Genomic DNA, 8041 nt, shown 5'->3' with positions numbered 1-8041 from the left:
GCTGGCTCCGAGCTGGAGCACCCAAAACATGGGCACAATTAAGTATGAGATCTCCCTGAAGCAGCCATCAGGGTCAAAGATCAGGCCTGGCCTAGGATTGTTTTCTTCTTGAAAAACAAACTGCAATTCCACCCCTACCATTCACTACATGAGTGCTTTGGAAAACAAATATGCATCTCCTTGCTAAGCAAAAAGGCTCCTGGATTTTTCGAAAAGGTAGAACAAAGTACCTCATTAACAACACAAAAGAATGATGGACGGAGTGCTGACAATGCAAACACTCACCCCCAGTCACAGATCTGGGTTTAATCCATCGTTTTTTTGCTGCCCATGCCATTCCAGTTTGGACCCAGCCATATGCAAATCAGTCTTGACCCTGTTCCCCATGGGAACAGTCCAGCCCGAACTGCCAGGCCAGGTCTTCCCTGGACTGGAAACAAGCATCCTGGGACCGGTTTCGGGGTTTCACCCCTCATCAGCCAGGCTAGCTTGAATCCAGTGGCATGGGAAGCACGGGACCCACGTCTGGGCATACCCTTCCCACTTAGGGCGACATTAACAACACAAAAGAATGATGTTCAGCATTCCGTCCATCACTTGTTGTTTTTGCTTTGTCGCCCTAAGTGGGAAGGGTATGCCCAGACGTGGGTCCCGTGCTTCCCATGCCACTGGATTCAAGCTAGCCTGGCTGATGAGGGGTGAAACCCCGAAACCGGTCCCAGGATGCTTGTTTCCGGTCCAGTGAGGACTTGGCTTGGCAGTTCGGTCTGGACTGTTCCCATGAGGAACAGGGTCAAGACTGATTTGCATATGGCTGGGTCCAAACTGGGGTGGCATGGTGAGCAAAAGAACGATGGATTAAACCCAGATTTATGACTGGGGGTGAGTGTTTGACAATGTTCAGCATTCCGTCCATCACTTGTTGTTTTTGCCAGAACAAAGTACCTCCCCACCTCACTTTAATACCCTACATAAATGCAGTAAATACACTTCCACTGTCTGGGGGATCAGGAGGTGTGGGTTCCAATTCTCACACCCATCCTGCAGAATACTAAACCAGGGACATTCACATGGATACCGCTTTGCTATTAGTACAGAGACAAACCTTAAGGGTTAACTTCAAAAGGCATTCACACCAGCTTTTATAGAATCATGCTTGTGTTCGAAGTTTCCATTACCACACTGCATATTCTCTCACGTGGCATTGATAAGGTTATGCTTTATTCCAGCACAGCCTAAAGCTCTTACTATTTCCCTATATCTGCATCCAACCATACATGTATGCTTACAATGTCTGGGCTAAGCTGCTGTTTTTGCTGAAGTGGTGATCTAGAAGCACCTTGGCAGCAGGCAGACTGTTTGCCTGGTTCTATGGCCTATCAAAATGTAACCAAAATTATCACTCTCTCATATGCAAATAATGATGTTTGTTTCTCACGTTTTGCATCCTCAGAGCACATGCTAACTCAAAGGTCTACTCCATGTTCCCAAAATACTGCATCAGAATGTTTTATCATGCCTCCTCTCTCATAGCACAGTCTACTCTAAATTGTGGGCATGTTTGCCTTATCTCTATTATTGTGTTTCAGCAAATCAGCACCTCATCACAAAGCTCAAAACCTGTCCTTCTTTAAAAGTCATACCCTGCAACCTAACAATACCCAATCTCTTTTTAGCTGATCTACTAATACAACCAACCGTCTGCATGAACTCACATACCCCACTAATGATCACACCCAGATCACACCCAAATCCTACTAATTTAATCTACCACAAACACACTGGAGAAAAATGCATGAAAAGGTCTCCTTCAGAGCACAAGATTAATCCCAGTAATTAACAACCACTGAACAACTCATTAACCTTGGGTTCCGGAGCTGCATGGTTCGTGGCGTAAAGCGCTTCAATACCTCGTCAGGGGTAGAAAAGTCTGTATAATGAAAATGTCACTTACCCAGTGTACATCTGTTCGTGGCGTCAGTCGCTGAGATTCACATGTTCTGCAATAGCTCGCCATCTGGTGTTGGGTCGGAGTGTTACAAGTTGTTTTTCTTCGAAGAAGTGTTTTCGAGTCACGGGACCGAGTGACTCCTCCTTCTGTGCTCATTGCGCATGGGCGTCGACTCCATCTTCGATTGTTTTCCCCGCAGAGGGTGAGGTAGGAGTTGTACTATAGTAATAGTGCCCGCGCAATGAAATGTGTAAGTATGTACCTATTAAAGGTTTAAATAATATATATACAAATGTACAAAATTGAAGGTAACTTCTGAACTGCTACAGGCTTCCGGGGAGGTGGGTGGGCACATGTGAATCTCAGCGACTGACGCCACGAACAGATGTACACTGGGTAAGTGACATTTTCAGTTCGATGGCATCTGTCGCTGTAGATACACATGTTCTGCATAGACTAGTAAGCAGTTATTTCCCCATAAGCGGTGGTTTAGCCTGTAGGAGTAGAAGTTGTCTGAAATAGAGTTCTTAATACAGCTTGACCTACTGTAGCTTGTTGTGCGGATAGCACATCTATACAGTAGTGTTTGGTGAATGTGTGAGGCGTAGACCATGTGGCTGCCTTACATATTTCATGCATTGGGATGTTTCCTAAAAAGGCCATTGAAGCACCTTTTTTCCTTGTTGAATGTGCCCTGGGAGTAATGGGCAGTTGTTGCATTTAACTATCCATCTGGCTATACCTTGTTTTGATATTGGGTTACCTGCATGAGGTTTTTGGAATGCAATAAATAGCTGTTTAGTCTTTCTGATGTTCTTTGTTCTGTCAATGTAGTACATTAATGCTCTTTTGACATCTAATGTATGTAGTGCTCTTTCAGCCACAGAATCTGGCTGTGGGAAAAAAACTGGTAGTTCTACCGTTTGATTTAGATGGAACGGTGAAATAACTTTTGGTAAAAATTTTGGATTAGGTCGTAGGACGACCTTATTTTTATGTATTTGTATAAAAGGTTCTTGTGTTGTGAACGCTTGAATTTCACTTACTCTTCTTAGAGATGTAATGGCGATGAGAAAGGCAACTTTCCAGGTTAGGAATTGTATTCCGCAAGAGTGCATGGGTTCGAAAGGTGGGCCCATGAGTCTTGTTAGGACCACGTTTAGGTTCCATGAAGGAACAGGTGGTGTTCTTGGTGGTATAATTCTTTTAAGACCTTCTATGAATGCTTTGATGACTGGTATCCTATACAAGGAAGTTGAATAGGTAGTCTGCAGGTATGCAGATATTGCTGCAAGGTGTATTTTAATAGAAAAGAAGGCTAGCTTTGCTTTTTGTAAATGGAGCAAGTAATTTACTATATGTTTTGGAGTTGCGTGTAGTGGTTGTATCTGATTATGATGGCAGTAACAAACAAATCTTTTCCACTTACTTGCGTAGCAGTGTCTAGTGGATGGCCTTCTGGCCTGCTTTATGACTTCCATACACTCTTGGCTAAGTTGTAAGTGTCCGAATTCTAGGATTTCAGGAGCCAGATTGCTAGATTCAGCGATGCTGGATCTGGGTGTCTGATCTGTTGGTTGTGTTGCGTTAACAGATCTGGTTTGTTGGGCAGTTTGATGTGGGGTACTACAGAGAGATCTAGCAGTGTTGTGTACCAGGGTTGTCTTGCCCACGTTGGTGCTATTAAAATGAGTTTGAGTTTGTTTTGACTCAATTTGTTTACTAGATAAGGAAGGAGAGGGAGAGGAGGAAAAGCGTAAGCAAATATTCCTGACCAGTTCATCCATAGGGCATTGCCTTGGGATTGCTTGTGTGGGTATCTGGACGCGAAGTTTTGGCATTTTGCGTTCTCTTTTGTTGCAAATAAGTCTATTTGAGGTGTTCCCCAGAGTGTGAAGTAGGTGTTTAGAATTTGTGGGTGGATTTCCCATTCGTGGACTTGCTGGTGATCTCGAGAGAGATTGTCTGCCAGTTGATTCTGGATCCCTGGAATAAACTGTGCTATTAGACAAATTTGATGGTGGATTGCCCACTTCCATATGTTTTGAGCTAATAAGCTTAACTGCGTTGAATGTGTTCCTCCTTGTTTGTTTAGATAATACATCGTTGTCATGTTGTCTGTTTTGACAAGGATGTATTTGTGGATTATGATTGGTTGGAAAGCTTTTAGTGCTTGAAAAACTGCTAATAATTCTAGATGATTTATATGCAGTTTTGTTTGATGTATGTTCCATTGTCCTCTTATGTTGTGTTGATTGAGATGTGCTCCCCACCCTGTCATGGAAGCATCTGTTGTTATTACGTACTGTGGCACTGGGTCTTGGAAAGGCCGCCCTTTGTTTAAATTTATACTGTTCCACCATAGAAGCGAGGTAAGTTTGGCGGTCTATTAACACCAGATCTAGAAGGTGACCCTGTGCTTGAGACCACTGTGAGGCTAGGCACTGTTGTAAGGGCCTCATGTGCAGTCTTGCGTTTGGGACAATGGCTATGCATGAGGACATCATGCCTAGGAGCTGTAGTATTGTTCTTGCTTGTATTGTCTGATTTGGAGACGTGTTGAATGACTCTGTTGAAATTGTGAATTCTTTGTGGAGTTGGCGTTGCTACTCCTTTTGTCGTGTCTATTATGGCTCCTAGATATTGCTGTACTTTGCTTGGCTGAATGTTGGATTTTGCAAAGTTGACGGTGAACCCTAGTTTGTAGAGGGTTTGTATGACTTGATTTGTGTGGTTTGAGCATTGTGTGAGCGAAGTGGTTTTGATTAGCCAGCCGTCTAGATACGGGAATACATGTATTTGCTGCCTTCTGATGTGTGCAGCGACTACTGCTAGGCATTTTGTGAATACTCTTGGAGCGGTTGTTAAACCAAAAGGCAATACTTTGAATTGGTAATGTATTCCTTTGAATACAAACCTTAGGTATTTTCTGTGTGATTGATGTATTGGTATATGGAAATATGCGTCTTTGAGGTCTAGGGTTGTCATGTAGTTGTGTTTTTTGAGCAATGGTAACACTTCTTGTAGTGTGACCATGTGAAAGTGGTCTGATTTGATGAATGTGTTTACTACTCTGAGGTGTAGAATTGGTCTCAGTGTTTTGTCCTTTTTTGGTATCAAAAAGTACAGTGAACAAAATCCTGTGTTTATTTCTGTGCTTGGTACTAATTCTATTGCATTTTTTTGCAGTAGTGCTTGAACTTCTATCTCTAGAAGCTGTGAATGGTGTTTTGATAAATTTTGTGATTTTGGTGGTATGTCTGGAGGGAATTGCAGGAATTCTATGCAATAACCATGTTGGATAATTGCTAGGACCCATGTGTCTGTAGTTATTTCCTCCCATGCTTCGTAATATTGACTTATCCTTCCCCCCACTGGTGTTGTGTGGGGGGGGTGAGTGACGTGTCAGTCACTGCTTGTTGGTAGTGGTTTTGGGGCTTTGAAATCTTCCTCTATTCCTAGGGAATTGCCCTCCTCTATACTGGCCCCGAAAGCCTCCCCTGTACTGTCCCTGGTAGGTGGACGGTGTGGACTGTGAGGTACTAGCTTGTGTGGCCTGACCCCGAAACCCTCCTCTAAAAGGTGTTTTGCGGAAGGTGGTATAAGATCCTCTGCTCTGCGGGGAGTAGAGTGCGCCCATGGCCTTGGCAGTGTCAGTGTCCTTTTTGAGCTTTTCTATGGCTGTGTCGACCTCCGGACCGAACAGAAGTTTTTCGTTTACTGGCATGTTAAGTACTGCCTGCTGAATTTCTGGCTTGAATCCAGACGTTCTGAGCCATGCGTGCCTACGGATGGTAACCGACGTATTAATGGTCCTTGCGGCTGTGTCTGCTGCATCCATAGAGGAGCGTATTTGATTGTTGGAAATGTTTTGACCCTCCTCAACAACCTGTTTTGCTCTTTTTTGTAGATCTTTTGGGAGATGTTCAATGAGATGCTGCATCTCATCCCAGTGGGCTCTGTCGTATCGCGCTAGCAGCGCTTGTGAGTTTGCGATGCGCCACTGGTTTGCTGCTTGGACAGCGACCCTCTTCCCGGCTGCATCGAACTTTCTGCTTTCTTTATCTGGGGGAGGTGCATCCCCAGAAGTGTGTGAATTTGCCCGTTTTCTGGCAGCCCCTACCACCACAGAGTCTGGTGGCAGCTGAGAGGTGATGAATACAGGGTCCGTAGGAGGCGCCTTATACTTTTTGTCCACTCTAGGCGTTACTGCCCTACTTTTAACTGGTTCCTTGAAGATCTCCTTTGCATGGCGTAGCATGCCTGGGAGCATAGGCAGGCTTTGGTAGGAGCTGTGGGTGGAGGAGAGGGTGTTAAATAAAAAGTCATCCTCTACTTGTTCAGAGTGTAGTTGCACATTATGGAACTGTGCTGCTCTAGCCACCACTTGTGAATAGGCTGTGCTGTCCTCAGGTGGTGATGGCCTAGTTGGGTATGTGTCTGGGCTGTTATCAGACACTGGTGCATCGTACAAGTCCCACGCGTCTTGATCTTGGTCATCGTGGCTCATGGCGGTGTGAGCTGGCGAATGTGACGGGGTGTAAGTTGGCGAAGCCGGAGTTACAGGTGGAGGCGAGGGAGGAGGTGTTACCTTCTTTGCTGTTTGTTGCTGAGGAGCCTCTAGTGCTATAAACTGAAGTGTTCTCTTTCTTTTGACAGGTGGAAGGGTACTGATCTTCCCTGTCCCCTGCTGAATAAAGATACGCTTTTGCGTGTGATCCACTTCAGTGGATTGCAGTTCCTGTTCGAATCTGTGTTTTTTCATTTGTGAAGACATAGAATGCTCTTCAGTATAGGAGCCTGAAACTGGGTCTGTTGGTGCTTTTTTCGGCTCCGAAAACCCTGTTGTTTGTCTTTTCGGCTCCGAGGTAACCTTCCTCTTCTTTTGTGCCGAAAAATCTTGGCCTCTATGGTCTTCGGCGCCACTGTCTCGGCGTCGATCCGTGTCGACACCGAACTCTCGGTGTCGATGCTTCTCTTTAGCACTCTCTCGGTCCCGAGGAGGCTGCGTGCCGGTGTCTCGACCGGAGTCGGACGATCTCGACACTGAATGGGCCTTTTTCGGTGCCGATTGATGGTCACCGGTAATTTGGGTTGAGCCATGGCCGGTTGGCAGTGGCGTCCCCTGGGCCTTTTTGCCTTTTTTAAGTTCTGATCTCGACGTCTTACTCACAGTTTTTGTATTGTCGAGTTCGTCGGAGTCTGAATCCTGGATGGAAAAGGATTCCTCCTGTTCCTCTTCTGTCTCGAACTGTCGATGCTCCTTTGGCGTGGACGCCATCTGCAGTCTTCTCGCTCGACGGTCGCGCAGAGTTTTTCGGGACCGGAACGCCCGACAGGCCTCACAGGATTCTTCGCTGTGCTCGGGTGACAGGCACAGGTTACAGACCGAGTGTTGGTCCGTATAAGGATATTTGTTGTGGCATTCAGGGCAGAATCGAAACGGGGTCCGTTCCATCGGCGTTGTTCTCTACGCGGTCGGGCCGACTAGGCCCCGACGGTGTGCCGAAATCTACCCCGAAGGGCACCGAAGCGCTTCGATGTTCAATGCGTCGTCGTGTGTGTTTATCTCGAACCGGATCGCAACGATACCGTCGAAAATCTTCCGTTTTCAGCTATCTTTCCGTTCCGAAACTCGGAGCGACAGGAACACGTCCGAACCCGATGGCGGAAAGAAAACAATCGAAGATGGAGTCGACGCCCATGCGCAATGAGCACAGAAGGAGGAGTCACTCGGTCCCGTGACTCGAAAACACTTCTTCGAAGAAAAACAACTTGTAACACTCCGACCCAACACCAGATGGCGAGCTATTGCAGAACATGTGTATCTACAGCGACAGATGCCATCGAACATGCAATTACTGCTACAATGGTCTTTCTCCCCATACCTAGCTCCCACAAATTGGGCAATTCTTAGAGGGGTGACTTTTTGGGAGCATGAGTTTAGCGGCAGGAGTTAACATTGTCATTATGTTGGACAAACATGAAATAGATATAAAAATGGGTTTGCATCTAGAAAAGGTTATAAAGCTATGTTATGGTCATATGTCTGAGACTTAAATACATTAATGGAGAAGGAATAAAATACAC

The sequence above is a fragment of the Pleurodeles waltl genome, chromosome 7 (genome assembly GCF_031143425.1).
Source record: "Pleurodeles waltl isolate 20211129_DDA chromosome 7, aPleWal1.hap1.20221129, whole genome shotgun sequence".
Lineage (NCBI taxonomy): Eukaryota > Metazoa > Chordata > Amphibia > Caudata > Salamandridae > Pleurodeles > Pleurodeles waltl.
Note: the sequence above shows the minus strand (reverse complement) of the source record.